We start from the raw sequence: 19,187 nt of genomic DNA, 5'->3' as shown, positions 1-19,187 counted from the left end.
AGTCGTAGTCAGTGCGGGGCAAGGAAAAGCCCGGTCGTCTAGTGACACTAGAATCCGAAACATACTTTGATTTATCCTTGAACTTATCCTTTGAGCTCTGCTTGGTGTTTGCCACGTGCCATCTATTTACAATCTCTGAGTCTTCCTTCTCATAAGACCGTATCACTCGTGGTACATTCTGGCCAAGTTGTGGCGGTGGAGTCGAGCCCGTGTGCGCTCGTGGTGATTCTTGCCTAGGTATGCTGATGATGCTTGAACTGGTAGACGAGCTGGTCCGGAAGCAGGAGCTGGTGGTGATGCTGGAGCTCGTGACGATGCAGGAGCTGGTTGCGGTGATGCTGGAGCTGGTGGCGAAGATGGAGCTTGAGGAGCAGGTGGCGAAGGTGGAGCTGGTGGAGATGCTGGAGCTGGTGGCAAAGATGGAGCTTGACGAGCTGGTGGCGAAGATGGAGCTGGAGGAGCTGGTGACGAAGGTGGAGCTGGAGGAACTGCTGGAGCTTGTGGCGATGTGGCGGGGCCGGTACATATGGTAGAGCTGGTAGAGACTGTTGTGGTGATGGCGAGATAAGATCTGGTGAAACAAGCAGTATAATATATCGCTTGTGCCACAGTATGGTGATGCCAATGCATTGTCCAAGCATGGTCTTCCCATCTGCAGTGAGGATGTCTATCTCGATGTCTTCATAGCTTGATTTCAGGAGCTTCTGCACTCGCACACATGCATATAGGGGCGGGATTGGTTTTCCCTCAAATAAAGCTCCAACAGGATCCACGTGGGCCTTGACAACTTCTTTCGTCTTCCCAGCTCTACCGATTGGATAGAGCAGCATGCATGGAGTAGTACTTATTACAGATCCACCGGGTATGGTTGTGCTGTCGTTGACGCAACACTGCTCTGAGCACATGTCGAATTCGATTGGGATAATACCGGAGGGGGCAGCGTCACAAGCTAGCCGGACTGCTGCTCTGCAATTTGGGCAAATATTTCCTTAAATTTTAATTCTGCTGCTTGCTCTGCCACTTGTATCATCTCTTTCTTGTAGTGGTCATGCCTCTTGTAGATTGACCGGTCCTCTTGGAACCCATCCTCAAATGACAACTTAGAGGACACGCCTCTGACGTGACCTCCATGCTCTTTGGATCCAAGGGCTGTACTAAGCACATCCTTGTCCCTCTTGGCTTTGAACTTTCCTTGACTCTAATGGTCGGTAAGTTCATATATTTTTTGTGCGACGGCTTCGGTTTGTGGTTCGTCAAAATGTGGCTTGCCATCCACTGTCTTAGGCTTTCTTCCTTCAAGCCAGAACCAGCCACGATCAATAAGGCCTTGAAAATGGTCAGGTAGCCCTGCGGCTATTATAGCTTCTCTTTCACGCCGCTACTGATCGGCCTTTCTTTGGTATCCCCCCGGGCCAAGATGGACTTTATGAATGTTGCTCAATGCTAGATCTCTATTTATGTTGCTCAGAGCTAGAGATTCCTCAGAGTTCTTTTGCCGAACAAACTCTTTCCATTGTTGTGGTGTGATGTCCCCATAATCTGAAAAGGTGTTCGGCCCTTCTGCACATACTTGGTATTTAGTTCACTCTTCCACCGGCGGAAATTTTCACCCAACATCTTCTTAGCATAATGCTTCACTGTATCTTGAGTTTCTCTTGGCAAAATAAAGGTTCAACTCAATAGTTGCCACATCGCCTCCTTCCTACCCTTAGGAACTGTTGGCCAATTGGGGATCGTTGGATCCAAAATCATCTTTGTTCTTATTATAGAACCGATTGTGTTCTGAAACTTTGCACTTACATCAAGAGGCTCTATAGACTCGCCTACTAGACTAACTCCTCTTGGCTTGTTATAGTCCTTTAAAATCCTTGTCAATAAATATTTTTCTCCCAATCATCCCAACCCCTTCCAACCTCCCAAAAAAGCGAGGAACGGGCAGACCAATGGATACTTTATCATTTAGGTAACCAAGGCAACACTCGATGACTTCCTCAGTACTATATCCCTCGATCATAGAACCCTCAGGATAAGCACGATTTAGTACGTACCGGTTTAGAATGGACATGAAACGCTCATACGTCCACATTTCGTGTAGGTAAAGTGGAACCAGTGCACGTATTTGGTCGACCATGTGAATCATTAAGTGCTCTGTTATATCAAAATAACCAGGAGGGAAGCACATCTCGAGTTGTGCCATAGTCTCCCCAATAAATTCTTGAAGATCATTCAATTCATCTTCGTTGATCACCTTTTGAGAAATCTTGTTGAAGAAATAGTACAGCCAAGTGATTACCATCTTCACGTATAATGGCTTGATCGTTCTAATTGCAATAGGGAGGAACACCATCAACAACACATGACAATCGTGACAGTTATATCCGCATAGCGAGAGGTCTTTCATCGAGACTAGTTTCTTTATGTTAGATGAAAAACGACTAGGCACTCTGATCCCCCGTAAGCTCTCGCACATTGCCTTCTTCTCATCATGTGTCAAGTTGTAGGAAGCCGGAGGAAGTTCATATCTTCCATTTCCTTTTTCAATAGGGTGGGGATTCTTTCCTATCTCCATAGCTACCAGGTCTTGACGTGACTTTAAGGTATCCTTTGTCTTTGATGATGTCTCTAAAAGGAGCCCAATCATGTTGCCAAACACATTCTTCTTCAAGTGCATCCCATCGATTACATGGCGGACCTCAAGATCACCCCAATACGGCAAGTACTTGTAGAATATGGACTATTTCTTAAATGGTACGCCTGCGATTGGTGCCTTATCTCTATTTTTCTTCATCTCATCTTTTGTCACCTTCCCATAACTGACCTGGATGGCCCTCACCATTTTGAAAACATAGTTCCCATCTCTTTTTACTGGAGCAGAATGTAATTCAGGCTTGCCATCAAAAAAAATTGTGGAACTTCTTACTTCGGTAACGATGTCCTTCCACCAAGAAACGTCTATATCCAAGGTAAACTAACTTTCTAGAACCTTCCAGAAAAGATGATACAGTCTCATCCACGCAGACCGTGCAGCCCGTCCTACCTTTGATCTGTCTCGAAAGGACAAATAGAGCCTGGTAATCATGGATGGTGGTGAAGATAATAGCTCTGAGATTAAATGTTTGCCGTGTAAAACCGTGAAACATATCGATACCATCCTTCCATAGTGTTTCCATCTCTTGCATCAAAGGTTCAAGGAAAACATCAATATCGATGCCAGGATGCTTGGGTCCTTATATAAGGATGGACAACAGAAGATATTTTCTCTTCTGGCACAACCATGTAGGCAGGATGTGCATCGTCAAGATCACCGGCCATGTGCTGTGCGTGCTAGTCCTTTCACCAAATGGATTCATTACGTCCGTACTCAACGCAAATCGAACGTTCCTTGGGTCCTTTCCAAATTCTAGATAATAATGTTCATCAAACTTCTTCCACTGGCGAGCATCGGCTGGATGTCGAAGCTTTCCATCGCCCTTCTTGCGCTTATCTGAATCCCACTAGCGTATCAATTCAACATCCTTTGGGTTCGAGAAGAAGCGTCTTAGACGGTCGGCAACCGTGAGGTGCCACATAACCATCGCAGGAATTCGCCTCTGTTTCTCGGATATGCCTAAAGTAGTGTTTGGTGGCTCCACTGAGGCACCCTGCCTCTTCCTTTTGTTCCTATCTGTTGGACCTTGGTTATCACCACCACAATAATCAGCATTATTTTTGTATCTATTTGTAGAACATACAGAGCATTTGCCCAAGTCTTTGAAAGTATCCCCATGATAGAAAATAAAATGATTTGGGCATGCATGAATTCTTTCCATACCCATTGTGAACAGGCTGACAAGCTTCTTTGCTCGATATGTGTTTGTAGGCACTTTATTTGGCTTTGGAAGCAACCAGGCCAACATAGCCAGGAGATCATGGAAGCTACTATCTGACCAGTTGTGCTTAGCCTTTAGGGTCAATAGCTCAAGTACAAAACAAAGAACGGTCCGGTGTTTTGAACATCCTTTGGATCGCTTGTATATATTTTCCTATGCTGATTTCTTCACCATCTCGAAATTTTCTACCCCCTTTGCACTACCGACCAACAGCTCTGCTTTGTTGTGCTGCAACAACTGGCTCAGGAAATCACCATCATTAAATTCATCGCTATCATCATCACTGCCAATATCGATGGGCCCCCCATTCAAACCATCACAATAGCCACCACCAACATCTTCATCATCACCGCACGCATCATCATAATTATCAGACAATATATTAAACTTGGGGTCTTGCAATATTTCTTCAAATTGATTCTCTCTCGGAGGTGGTGCTTCTTCACCATGTTTATTCCAGATCATATAGTTGTCTATGGAACCACTAATCAAGACATGCGATCTAATTATAGTTGTATCGCTAAATACTCTCATATTTTTGCAGGATTTGCACGGGCAATGTATCAGATATGTCTTCTCAATTCTTACATGATTTTCCGTAGCTTGAATAAATTTATTAAGTTGCTCACGAAAATATGCATCCGTCCTTCGTGCTTTGTACATCCATGTCCTATCCATCTCTAAATACCAACAACATAAAATCAATAGATAATTTCAACAGATTAGAACAAGCTCTTAAATAATATTGAAAATAAATGCTAAACAACTCAACAGCTAAGAGTAGATATTGGAAACAAATAAAAGGGAAAAAATTCAAACCCCAACCCATTACATTATGTGAAAAAAGGGGAAATCAACTCTTTTTCTCTCTCCTTTATATATCTAGTAATTTGTTTTCCTAGAAATGAGGCTAAAACAAGAAGATTGGTTGCAAATAATTACATAATTATGCTCTCAATCTAATTTAGCATAATTTTATCCAAAAACTTAAGGCAAATTGTGGCTTAAATGGTAAATCCATCCAATGGAGATCTAGATCTAGCTAGGGAATGTGAGAGCAATTTAAGCCTTCAAATTAACCCAAAAGCTTAGGAAAACCATAGAGTTAGCATCTATTTACCTCCTAGAGCCCCCAACTCCAAGGAAATCAACTTCAAAACCTTCCCTCCTCTATTTTTGATTTATGACATTTTCGGACAGCATCTCCCTCGAGAAGAGAGAGTTCTGTCGCGAGGAAGAAGAAGGTCTCGCGCCTAGATATTTATGGTTTTTTTCAGTGGCGGGTGACCTCACAAGCCGCCCCTAGAAACATATTTCCAGGGGCGGCTGATAGCACCAGCCACCCCTGGAAATTAGATCTTTAGGGGTGGATGACGGTATCAGCCGCCCCTAAAAATGAGCCCCATTTTCAAGGGCGGCTGATGCCATCAGCATCAGCCGCCCCTAAAGACTTGTTTCTAGGGGTGGGTCATCTGCTACAGTACCCCACTCTTTTTGTAGGAGCAGGGTACATTTACACCCGCCCCTGAAAAAAAAGAGGGCGTTCCTGAAAATCGTTTATGTAGTAGTGTGTTCCATTACGTCTGGTCTAGGTCATCTCAATTGGGTTCCTGAAAGAACGATCAAAGCCCTAAAATCATCTATATTGTAAAGGATGAAACTTTTTAATACAATTTCTACCAAAACTAACCCACCCATACCCCTCACAAACACTTGCTAATGGTCAACATGTAAGATCAAATGCTTGACAACACTTGGATGGACTGAAAATATGGAGGGAAGCAAAATGATTCTGCCCAAACTGAATTTTTTTTTGTCACAGCGCCAATTCTATACCCACTCGCGCATACCCACATTGCTAATTTTGATCATGGGCAACAAATCAGGTGGCACAGTTGGCTGTTTGGCACAGTTTTTGGCCGGTTAAATTCAAAAGATTTGTGTCGCAATGTTTTCTCTTCTGATCAAGTACTTGCAAAGAACACAGAGCAACATAATTCACACATCAATCTGGTCAAGTCGGCCACCGACTCCTGTTCCATCTCCGGCCGTCGGTCAATCATTCCGACAGTGTGTGTCCATCCCAGTCTGATCAAGTCGAGGCGTGAGCCCTCCATGCCGCGTACGGGAGCTTATCGCGGAGGACTTTGTCCGTAGCAGTTGGAGCGGGGTGGGGCGGAGCGGAATCCCCCGACCCCAACTGAGGGTCGAGCGAGGCAGAGTGGCCCGACGTCCACGCAAGGGTCGGGTGAGGTGGAGAGATCACGGGGGGGGGGGTCAGGCAAGTCAAGCTGCTCCCACGGGCGCGTCCCAAGGGGGCAGGCTAGGGGTTTCGCACCCTTAACCCATACTCTCGGGTATCCCTAATATTCTAATATTGATACCTGACAAGAAGGGTAATCGTCGGGTCAACCAAGTTCCCCAGCTCATAGAACAACCCGACCAAACAATATAGCCCCCTCTCAAGGTGCTTTCAAATGAGGATGAAGCTACTACTCAGTTTGTGGATGAAACCCACCTCACAAAAGGTCTGCTTCGTGGCAATGAAGTCCCGATTCACCTAAGGGCAGGCAAAAAAGCGTTTGTACTAGGGCAACATCTTATGTGGCCAGAGTTGCTTTACATGCTACCAACGAGAATGTGTGAGTTGCATCAATGGTACATGAAATCATCTGCAGAGGGAAATATAATGTTCGCTGCTTGAATTAAAGATAACCATTTCCATCGGGGGATGGATGGCGTATGGATCAATTTTGAACATCTTTGGTTTCTATACCATCAAGATGCCCTAGACAAGTCCCTCGTCAATGCATTTGCTATGTAATTGTTTCCTCTCATTTCTATACTCTATCTCTACTAAGTTTGTGCTTTCTCATCCCCTCCTTTTATTTTTAATTGTGTAGGATGAAGGTGCAAGAATGCCAAAAAAGGGATCTACAACATCAGCTTCATGGACCCACTTGTTATACATGAGGAGAGTGTACGCAGATGGCTAAATCGGACCAAGAATAATATATTCAGGGCCTTGGATAGGCAGCACGCTTCTACAGTCATTCTGTTACCATACAACTTCGAGTGAGTCCTTTAAATTTTTTTTCATCACTTCAATTTGACAATAAGTATGTATCCATCATTTCTTCAATATATGTGTATCAACAACTTCCACTGGATCTTGCTCTGTATCGAGATTGATCGGACCCGAGTTGTGGTGTTCAACTCTTTGAGGAAGCCAAAAGAAAACTATCAAGCTCTCATAGACATCATGCAAAAGGCATTGGCTCGGTTCCTAAAAAAACACATATTAATCACATCAACGTCGTGTGATCTTTATTTCAAACTTGATGAGCCGATATGAATACATATCGCACATCTACTTTCATTTCTTTAAACACCATGAATATTTCACAACCCATCTATATATGTGGTGGTTGAGACAGAAGCAAAGAAACAACCTACGTGGCTACTACATATGTGAGCACATGCATTATTTTTGCGGACACACAAAAAAGATGACACAGCAAGCATTCGATGTACGTATAACATTAATAACAATTTCTTGCAATTAATTCAATACATGTACTAATTGAAAATATTGGTGTTTGCACATGACAGATTTGGTATATAAAAGAGGACCTTATCGACTCGGAAAGAATCAGGGAAATTTAAGAATCATTCTATGGATTCCTGATTGATGAGCTCATAAATCAAAATGGAGAATTTTATTCGGATCAAAGGATAAGCCTGGCTCGAGTTGATCGAAACAAGCGCGGAGGTGGCGACGGTGACGATGACTAGTATTATTTAATAATTTGTCAGAAAAAACTTATGAGCAAGGATACTTATAAATATTTTTGTAATCCCAAGTGCTCTAGAAGTAATTGTAATATTTCAAGTGTATATAAATATAATATGTATATATAATTTCTTTTGCTTTGCTCGATACAAATATGAATGCTAGATATGAATATGAATACACAAACGGTTACGAATATAAATACAAATTAATTGAAACTAAGAAATGGAAAAGAGCACAAACTAGGCAAATGAAAAAACACTTAGGATCCGTTGCTAACACTAACCGGTACTAAAATTTCGCACCATGAGTCCTTGTGTGTAAGTGCACACGCACTTATTACCGACAGGCGGTACCAGGCGCGGAATCAGTATTAACTGTGGGTTCCAGCTTGGCACTAATGCCTGTTTTTCTAGCAGTGCTGATTGATCGGTTTTTGTATCTTGGAGGCTAGAGCGTGTTCTACCTGCATTTCTGCTCAAATTCTGATATATCAATTTTATATAGGGGGCACGCGGAATTGGCATTATTTTGGATAAATATGCAGACATGAGATTTTAATTTTCATGATTTTTGGCTCAAAATAACGCTAAAAATGGGTCTGTATCGAGCATCCACACCCTTCTTGGAAGCAAATCGTCCGCGGTTTGGCTGTAGTTGTTGAAAATGTGATAGGAAACAACCAATATTGCTTCCATTCTTTGGTTTGAATTTGTTTCTTGAGTAAAGTCCATCAACGGTCCTTAAACTTGTACTGCTGTGTCATCCCGGTCCCTAAACTTGCAAATCGACCATTTAGGTCCTCAAACTTATTCATCTGGGTTATCTCGGTCCTCAAACTTGCTTCACTGTGTCATCTTGGTCCACAAACTTAGAAATCACCCATTTAGGTCCTCAAACTTGTTCAGTTGTGTTATTCCGATCTCTAAACTTGATTTTGAGTCTCATCTAGGTTAAAACAATACGATCTAAAAACTCTATATCAAAAAATAATTCATAATTTTTTCATATAAACTCGAATGAAGACAAACTTTATATCAAAATTGTAGTTCTCAACACGATATATAACTTCGTAGTTGAAAAGTTTTTGAACTAAAATTGTTTAGGGTCCGAAAATATTGTTGTAAGTCTATAAATTTTGAAATTTAAAATTAAAATTTGGAATACTAAACCACTCCAAATAAAAAACTTTTCAACTATAAAGGTGTAGACCATGTTGAGGGCTATAATTTTAACATAAAATTTATCTTCATTCGAGTTCGTATAAAAAAATATAAATTACTTTTAATATAGAGTTTTTAGATCACCCTGATTTGACCCAGGTGAAACTCAAAATTAAATTTAGGGATTGAGACGACACAACTGAACAAGTTTGAGGACCTAAACGGGTGATTTCTAAGTTTAGGGACTGGGATGACACAGCCGAACAAGTTGGAGGACCTAAACGATCGATTTGCAAGTTTAGGGACTGGAATGACACAGCCAAACAAGTTTAAGGATCAATGATAGACTTTACTCTTATTTCTTTATAATAAATCTACGCGAGAAGCAACTGCATAAACAGTGAAATATTTACTAGGTCCAGGGAGGGTAAGAATGGGGCGGGTGAGGGAGTAATTTGCTCCTGGAAATGGATTTTTAGGGGCAGATAAGTTACCTGCCCCTGCAAACAGTATTTTTAGCTGCGGAAAGTAAGGGCGTGTGCGATACCCGCCCCTACAAACCATCTTCGTAGTAGCGACATGTACTATGGTTTTGGCAACTCTATAAAGTATATCCACGACACGGGCTTTGGCAAGTCTACCTTTGAAGAAAAGGTTTCCGCAACGCAAGGACAGTCCATTAATGAACAAAATGCACGTATCCATGTAACATATATATGATATGCGTGCAGAATTATTACTCGTCAGTCATCACTGTGTAAAATTTAGGGAATTGTTACTCATCAGTCAGTTTAATAAACTGTAGAGGCTATATATTGCAGCACCCTTTATTTTGAAAATATAGCTACAGTATTCCAGCAAACTAAAACCTGAAGACGCCCAAGTGAACGTCAGATCCACGGTGATAGTAGCAAACCAGTGGCAAAAGTGCAATGAGCATACACAATTTTACCTCATAAAGTGCGATGCCATGTTTTAGCTTATCAAAATTTCATGGTGATACTGGGCCATAAGCAATCCTTTGACAGTGTCAATAGGCAGTTCGGCTACACTGTTTCATTCTCATTTGCAGTTTCTGATTAGTGCGTATATATGCATGGGACGTACTAAATTTATGCCGATTATTGGATATATATATATATATATATATATATATATATATATATATATATATATATATATATATATATATATATATATATATATATATATATAACCATCCTGAACATGCATGGATGCATGCGTAGCATAGTCCATCTATGTTTCCTTGTCTTGCTCCTCCATCCTTTTCATTTTGCTGCGCATTTCCATGTCCCTTTGGGCGAGCTCTGCGAGCTCGTCGGCGGTGAAAGGCTCAGGCAATGCGCAGGGCTCATAGTCAGCGACATACTTCTCCATGGACTCCATCATGAACTCGCGAGCGCGGCCGTCGGCAGGGCAGGCCATGGACTCGAGGCAGAGCTCGGTGGCATTCTCCGGGACGGTGGGTCTATACCGGAGCAGCCGGGCGTAGTTGGTGAGCAGGTGCAGCATGTAGTCGTACACGTAGTCCATGCTGAGCTCGTCCCGGGCGAAGCTGCTGCCTTCCTCGCCCATCCGCTGCGCCTGTGCCGGGTGGGCGTTGCCCCAGTCGACGGCGAACTTGATGGAGGGGCACATGCGAGCCGCGTCGATGGGCCAGTAGTGCCTGCCGGGGACGAACCCCCGCGAGAAGAAGTCGAGGAAGGGTGTGTCGACGCGGAGCATCGGCGAGCCGCATGCCAGGATGTACTTCTCGCTCACTGACCACCCTCTCCCCTGCACATAGATCTTGTACCTGCACACATAGATGGATCGTCCAAACACATTAATATTTTAGACACAAAATCGCACAAAAGCTTGTTAATAATTTGGGCTGCAAGCAGATAATTTCTGGATACCTGTACGTGCATTGTTTCGCCAGATTGGAGTCTTTGAAGCCATTTCGGTTGGCAAATCCCCAGTTCTGATTGAAGACCCGCGCGTTCCAGTCCCTGCCGCTGTCGGAGCCTTTGTTGCAGCGCATGAGGTCGCGGCGCAGCCCGCAGACGTTGGCGTTGCCCTTCCAGAACGCGTAGGGCTCCCTGTCGAGCCACGGCGTGCGCTGGGTCTCGCGCGCCACCTCCTCCAGGAACGGCGCCCACGGCCGGATGTTCACCTCGGGCCAGCCCTAGAAGGTCCAGTCCGGGAAGACGATGTCGAGCGCCGCGTCCTCCGTGCAGTACATGAAGAGAGGCGGCGCCTCGGACTGGTCCGGGTAGGCGGCGGCGCGCACCACGGGGATGTCGCCGCAGAAGAACATGAGGTTCAGGTCCGGGACGCGCCCCGGGTAGCGGGCCAGCAGCTGGAGGATGCCCCACAGCGTGAACACGTCCCGCGTCTGGTACGCCGGGTGGTACTTCTCCACGTAGGCGCGCCCGCCCACCACCACCAGTCGGAACGTCGCCATGCCCCGCGCGCGCTCCACCGCCTCCCGCGTGATCCCGGCCTCGCGCCACGGCGACAGGTCCGAGTATATGTACCGGAAGTACTCCGGGCACCTCGCCGACGGCACGGCGGCGGGGCGCCGTTCGGAGGACGACGGTAGTAGCGCCGCAATTGGCGGCGGCGATGGGGATGCTGCTGCGGCTTGGAGGCAAGTGGGGAACGCCGAGGACGTCTCGTTGACGCAGGTGAAGGGCATGGGGATCGGTGCGCGGAGTGCCCCAGATGTCGTCGGGGTGTGGCGAGCTGGCCGGCCGTTTCGTCCACGGCCAGTCGTAGCAGCTCCGCTGCTTAGCAGAAACGACTGCACACGTGTACACGTGTTAATTTGCATGATGTGTTTGATTATGTACTAATTTAAGCTAGCTAAACATTATGTGTTTAGTAACAACGTATACGGTATTACAAGCAGGACGTACTCTGTTCTCGATCGAGGTCTACAGTATGCGTATAGATGCCGAATACTGTACCGTAATGTCTATTAATCTATTGTTATATCTATATATAACTAGCATAACAACTACGCACGCTTTCTTTTGACTTTGATCCGGTCTCTAACAACTGACTTCGCGGTGAAACAGGATTAGAAAATGCACTCCACGAAGCACACATTTACCACTATACTCTAGCTATGCACTTGGAAAATGACGCGACTTGTGAGTTGTGAGGATGCATGGTGCATGCTAACATGCACGGGGCATTACAGTCAGTAGCCAAACGCACAAGTAATAGGTGCTGACTTGGAACGATTCATCAAATGTTAGCTGCTGCACTGCATTATTATTAACTAGTCAGGTTGGCGCGCTACGCGCGCCTATACAAAAAAATTAACCTAAAATATTAATAGAAAGATATTATTCGCAACTATGTTTGAAACAACATCGTATCGATGTATTAAATTAAATCTAAAAATTACAGTAAAACGGCATAGTAGTTTAGAGTCTGAGAGCGCGCCAATCTCAAGTATTTTAGTATAGAGGTGCAGACAATTTTTCCTTAGGAATTCGTTTTTTTTGTGTCAGTAGGTATAGTTTGATTACTTTAGTAGGGAAAAAAAGATTAGAAATGAACAAACAGTTCAAGTATATTTTGTGAGTTTACGGAGGGAAACCCAAAGCCAAAAAGTAGTAGAACTATCACGTGTGAATGTAGTATACAAAGTTTAGTTATTATTTTTATATGTAGAAAGTAGTTAAATATATTTTGTATTGTCAAATAATGGAAGAAAAATAATTTTTTAAGATAAAAAGGCTCACTTAATAGAACTGTGGGCCCCATGTGGGTCCCGCCTGAATAGCGCGTGGGTCCCACGTGGGTCCCGCCTGAATAGCGCGTGGGTCCCACGTGGGTCCCGCCTGAATAGCGCGTGGATCCCACGTGGGTCCCGCCTGAATAGCACGTGGGTCCCGCATAAACAGTGCGTGTACTAATTTAAGCTAGCTAAACATTATGTGTTTAGTAACAACGTATACGGTATTACAAGCAGGACGTACTCTGTTCTCGATCGAGGTCTACAGTATGCGTATAGATGCCGAATACTGTACCGTAATGTCTATTAATCTATTGTTATATCTATATATAACTAGCATAACAACTACGCACGCTTTCTTTTGACTTTGATCCGGTCTCTAACAACTGACTTCGCGGTGAAACAGGATTAGAAAATGCACTCCACGAAGCACACATTTACCACTATACTCTAGCTATGCACTTGGAAAATGACGCGACTTGTGAGTTGTGAGGATGCATGGTGCATGCTAACATGCACGGGGCATTACAGTCAGTAGCCAAACGCACAAGTAATAGGTGCTGACTTGGAACGATTCATCAAATGTTAGCTGCTGCACTGCATTATTATTAACTAGTCAGGTTGGTGCGCTACGCGCGCCTATACAAAAAAAATTAACCTAAAATATTAATGGAAAGATATTATTCGCTACTATGTTTGAAACAACATCGTATCGATGTATTGAATTAAATCTAAAAATTACAGTAAAACGGCATAGTAGTTTAGAGTCTGAGAGCGCGCCAATCTCAAGTATTTTAGTATAGAGGTGCAGACAATTTTTCCTTAGGAATTCGTTTTTTTTGTGTTAGTAGGTATAGTTTGATTACTTTAGTAGGGAAAAAAAGATTAGAAATGAACAAACAGTTCAAGTATATTTTGTGAGTTTACGGAGGGAAACCCAAAGCCAAAAAGTAGTAGAACTATCACGTGTGATTGTAGTATACAAAGTTTAGTTATTATTTTTATATGTAGAAAGTAGTTAAATATATTTTGTATTGTCAAATAATGGAAGAAAAATAATTTTTTAAGATAAAAAGGCTCACTTAATAGAACTGTGGGCCCCATGTGGGTCCCGCCTGAATAGCGCGTGGGTCCCACGTGGGTCCCGCCTGAATAGCGCGTGGATCCCACGTGGGTCCCGCCTGAATAGCACGTGGGTCCCGCATAAACAGTGCGTGGGTCCCACGTGGGGCCACGATTCACGGAAACGCTCCGATTCTTGGAGCTTTAGTATATATATATTAATATATTAAATATATTAATTAATTAATTCATGTGGAGCGATCGCTTTGCACCAGAGACACGGATACGAACGAGGAGAGTTGCCAATATACTATGAATTTTGGTGCCGACTGACGAGCAGAGTTTGGATCTCAAGTCGCAATAATGACGTTTACTTAAGCGGAGTATACACTACTCCAGGCCATGCGCACTAGAAACAGCTAGGCATAACGACGACGAGTAGAAAAATGGCAACCTTTCGAGTAAAGGCGCGTTGAGACGAGATAAACTTTAATTTGTTAGACCTCGATCTATATGCAAGTTTACGTAGGTTGGAAATACGTGAATTTTCATATATATAGTAGGTCTATTGGGTATCCTGGGTATGGAATAAGCAATTCCATACCCGAGCCAGCCCGCACACCAGATCCGCCCCATCTCCCGGTCGCCGCTTCCGGTTTTCTGCACCCGGTTCGCCCAGACGATATCCCCCACTATCGACCCCACCGCCCCACGACCCCACGCCCAACCGCCCAGCTCCTGCGAATCCCAATACCACCCCCGGATCTCCTGCCGGCGCCGCTCCCCATCCCGGCGCCCAACCCCTCCATGCCGTCGCTCTCCTCCCGGCGCCGCTCCCCTCCACCGCCCAGCTCCCGTCCTGGCGCCGCACCCTCCCCGCGCCGTTGCTCTCCTCCCGGCGGCGCTCGCCGCCTCCGACGGCGCTCCCCCCACCACGGCCACATTTTTTTTTGGCTAGTCCGCAGTCCCTCCTAGCGCCGCACCAACCTCCCGCGCCGTCGGTCTCCTCTGGGCGCCGCTCGCCTCCCCCACCGGGGATGGGGGAGTGCACTTCCTCGGTGACAACGGCGCCGCCGAGGTCGCGCGGCTTACGACAAGGAGGTCGACCGCTGTGTCGTGGGCAAGATGCAGCACAAGTGAGCGAGCGAGCGGGTGCCTAGATTAGCTTCGCCCTTCGTCTTCCTCCACTCCTCCATTTCCTCGCCCCCCGACGGAATCTAGATTTTCTTCTCTCGGGGTCGAATCGCCCGGCTCTGCGAGGCCGTCCGATTTCGCTCGGTGGATTGGGTCCTTCGTACTTCCCCGATCTGTGTCGGGTTCGTTTCGCTGAGCTTGTTCTCATGGGAATGAATTTTGTGCTGCTTCTGCAAGTGCGAGCATTACCGGCGGAGGTGTAAGATCGTGGCGCCATGCTGCAATTAGGTGTTCCCCTGCCGCCACTGCCATAACGAGGCCACGGTGAGGTCGTGCTCTCTGCCCCCCCGGAGACCAATGCTGTGCTTCTATGGCATTCATGTAGAGCAGTATAGCAGGAAACTTATCTGCACAGGCGCCTTGGTTGTTCAAATCGAGTAGCTGGTGCACTCCTGTCATCTGCTTATACGTGAGCCCAGCGGAACATAAAGTTTCAGACTAACGACCAATCCGCAAGCATCAGGTTAGCCACTTGCTGCATTTGATCATAAAGTTTCAGATATTTATGTGATGCGTGAGTAGCTATGAGATTCAGAATGTTCATATGATAGGTAGCACTAGATATTTATGTGATGCGTGAGTAGCTATGAGATTCAGAATGTTCATATGATAGGTAGCACTATCTTTCTTGACAGTCTAAGGAATTATCTTTGTTTCTTTAAGCACTCCTTGACATGGATGCATAGAGTTTCTAACTTGCTATCAGGTCTGCAGCTTCAGCTTCGTGAATTAAACCTAGGATCAGTCTCCTTAATTTTATTTGTGTTGAATCGTTTTGATGTGTGTTTAAATTCTTCTTGCAATATAAGTCAGCTGCTTCATGGTCAAAACTTTGCAATTTCAGAATACTACAACAGGCTGTAGCAACTATGTACCTTGCCTGAAGCGCACCTGGTGATTTACATAGAACAATATTACATAATGGTATGCAACGATGTGCCCTGCTTGAAGTGCGCATATACATCAGAGATATGTGAAACTGTAGAATCTTGACAGGTAGTTGCCATCTCCAATCTAGTGTACATGCATGAAGAATTTCATTGCTCAGCGATGCCAATTTAATTTATCGGGTTTCGACTTTAAGCACAGATATTGGCAAACATCTTGTTTGAGAACATTTTCTGAAATTTTGTAGTGACTGCATGCCCCACCTTAACCAAGGCGTGCGAATGCACTTCATTTCTGTTTGGTTTGTGTCATGATCTGATCTGGAAGCATCTGATCTGATAAAATGGCCCTTCAAATCAAACAGGGTGTAAATGTGGCACAAGTCATGATTCGTTTGTTTCCATTTTCAGATGTCATGATAGGTCTTCACTCTTCACCTTCATCTGCCTCAAACATTGAGGTTTGCTAATGATCCTTGTTTGTGAATAGTTTACAGATTTCATAACCCCCCTCTTCTGAATTAATAGTGGCTCTATAATAAAATACTTCTTTTACAATCATGATTCATGTTTATGGATTCTCTCCTACGTCTGAATCACACAAAATAATTCTTCAGAGCAATCGATAATTTGCATGACTGTTTACTATAGCATCATTCTTTCAGAAATGTCATCCCTGTTGCGGTCAGTTGGTTCCTCTGTAGGGTGGTAGTAACGAGATGATGCACAACAATTTGCAGTGATGCAGGATCTAGCTCCCAGCAGAGGAAAAAGTGTGGCGACCCCTTGTTTCAGGTGCCTTGTCCCTTTATATTTTCTTCTATTGTCGCGTTATCCCTTTGTTTTTTCTTCTATTGTCAACTAGCATTGTATTCATTGTGTGAAACTCCACTTGGTGGATGTCGTTAAGGGCTGACTTTTAATTTGGGCTTATTAACTCCCGATTTCAACTTCTGTTAGTGGTTGTAGATCACCATCATCATCCCTTTGCCACAGTTTTGGATAATCAATCTACTAGCAAATTATTAGGCTGATTTTGCTGGATTTGTTGATTATTAGTTAAATTTATTTTTATTGGTTAATTGACAAATTGTTACTACAATCATTGTGGTTATGAGCTGTTACCTTCTACCCTGTTACTGCTTGTGTGGTTCTTATAGTCTGACTAGGTATTATGGTAAGCTAGTTTCCCGTAGTGTTTATTTTTTGTATGTGCAGCTAGTACCATTGAATAATATGTCTTACTTTTACTAAGGACTCCTATTTTCTGAACATTAGATGTGTTATCACCCAACTGAATCTTTGCCTACAAAGTATTCTTTGATCTGAACTGTAGTCTTTTGCTCCATCACACATGGGAATACTTGTGACAGGTTTTTATGGTTCACTCACTTCATTTTACAAGGTAGCTAGATTTTTGTGTCTGTGCATGTCATTATCTGTGACGAAGAAACAAACTCCAAGATAGGTTGCATATAGTTAATTTTCTATACACGTGACATTATCTGCAAAAATGTTCTCCCGTTGTGGTTTTTCTATTGCAGGTGGCAGTGACTAAGACTAGGTCACAACTCACAAAGGAAACTGCAAGAGTGAATACACAAGCTTAGGTTCCAGTGAGCTCAGCATGATATATCCAAGACCAAGGGGATAAACACTGTATCATTTAAGTCTACACATTCAACATGTTGTTTTCATGAAAATGACTTCAGTCTACAAATGCCAATGTGTACGTGGTCAGAAGCTAGCTGAAAAAACGGCTACAAGGGACAAGATGGGTCTTAAGGCAGACAGAAAAAGTTAAATTTATTGTTCAATTTGTATTCCTTGACTCACCTAGATGCTCATTTGATAAGAAGTCTATTTGCAAAATACGTATGACTTTACTGGAAATATTGTAGCAGCACTGCTCTATGGGAATAAAATAATTTGTTGAGTAAAGCACCAGCACACAAGTAATAATTTTTTTTTGGAAAATGCACTTCAGTTCGTAAAAAGTGCTTCGCGAATGCAAAGCTCCCTGCGAATCTGGTATATGAATCAATTTTATATCACCATGCATCCCTACCAGACCGTATCTGCGTGGATAAGCAGGACAAAAAAGAAGAAAATCCAAGAAAACCAAACATACGACGCAAAATGAGATGTAAGATGGAGAACCAGAAAAACCGGATGGCTACTGGATCGTACGCGGGGACAGAACTGCACGTGCAGAGGAAAAAAAAAACCGCTTGGGAGCGCAGGCCGCAGGCGGAGGGCAGGCGCGATCGCTTGCGCCATGCGCGTCGGAACTGGCTCGGGTATGGAATAGTTATTCCATACCTAGGGTAGAGATTAGCCCTGGCATATATATATATATACACACATATATATATACATATATATATACATATACATATATACATATATATATATATACATATATATATATACATATATATATACATATATATATATATGCAGCATATATAGTTTTACCAAGATTCAATTTATTTCTATGCAACTTCTGTAGCTCACACATGAACCAACATGCTCAAATTAAAAATATAACATTAAACACAATCGACCTGTTCAAAATTAATTAAAAAACATGAACACAAAATAGTGGGCATTTCTACGACTCATTCCCACCTACAATTTTTGTCACTTGTCCACACACTTTCACTCTTTGTGACTTCTCTTCACCCCCCTCCCCCCGGCGCGCGCTCACACACAAGAAATTGACATTTGCAAAGATTGTTTTCCCTCAATTTTCGAATTCACAGCAAACACTTCTCAGTGTCTGGTTTTTTATTGGCACATTGCCTAATCAACCAAGACATTGGGTCACAAGTCAGGAAGAATCCATAAAAAGCACGAGTAACGCTCTGAAAATTAGTACAAAAATGACACATGTCAATGTATTAACTATTTCTCCAATGGTCCATGTACAACGTGAAGCCAATTTTTGTTAATGGTGTTCAAAAAACAAGTAGTTGATAGTTTGTTTCCTTTGACAGATGTGAGATATCACTGACGTTTAATGACAAATAGTTCAAAAACCATCTAGACAAAATGATTTTGAAATGTGTTGGATTGGATTAGTACTTTGTGGTGGATATCATATTAATCAAGTTAAACAGCTTAAGGAAACTTGATTGTTAAAATTATTTAATGTTGCATTTAAATCCTTTAATTCATTATTGTGCAGTATTAGCGTGTTCTTCCTTTTTTTAAAAATATGTTATTATGTACCACTTCAATTATGTGACAGAGTGGCATATATGGGTGTAGACGGAGCGGATATTATCCATGCGGAATGGTCCAAAGTGGATCAAATACTGATTCAGGATTTTTATATTAGATATCCTGATGATTTTTTATATATCAGTACAAATCCAGGATTTTTTTTGTGGATATTGATTTTGAATTTAGAGTATTGGATATCCGCCTGATATATATCAGACATGTTGAAGTTTAATCACATAT

At 43.3% G+C, this 19,187-nt stretch overlaps 1 long non-coding RNA gene and 1 pseudogene across 11 annotated transcripts; one reads left to right on the top strand and one right to left on the bottom strand.

Annotated features, from left to right (window-relative positions):
* Positions 1 to 10,082: 10,082 nt before the first annotated feature.
* LOC120700887 lies at positions 10,083 to 11,526 on the bottom strand (annotated as a pseudogene).
* A 2,859-nt stretch (positions 11,527 to 14,385) lies between these two features.
* LOC120699115 lies at positions 14,386 to 17,660 on the top strand. Of its 11 annotated transcripts, none has more exons than XR_005685233.1 (4): positions 14,386 to 15,096; positions 15,171 to 15,295; positions 15,677 to 16,180; positions 16,424 to 17,605. It is a non-coding gene; the product is annotated as an uncharacterized LOC120699115 (long non-coding RNA). The 11 variants fall into 11 exon arrangements; XR_005685231.1 differs by having other exon boundaries at positions 15,163 to 15,295; XR_005685230.1 differs by having other exon boundaries at positions 15,158 to 15,295.
* Positions 17,661 to 19,187: the final 1,527 nt, after the last annotated feature.

The sequence above is a fragment of the Panicum virgatum genome, chromosome 3K (genome assembly GCF_016808335.1).
Source record: "Panicum virgatum strain AP13 chromosome 3K, P.virgatum_v5, whole genome shotgun sequence".
Taxonomy (NCBI): domain Eukaryota; kingdom Viridiplantae; phylum Streptophyta; class Magnoliopsida; order Poales; family Poaceae; genus Panicum; species Panicum virgatum.
This window is presented reverse-complemented; position numbering and strand designations above follow the sequence as displayed.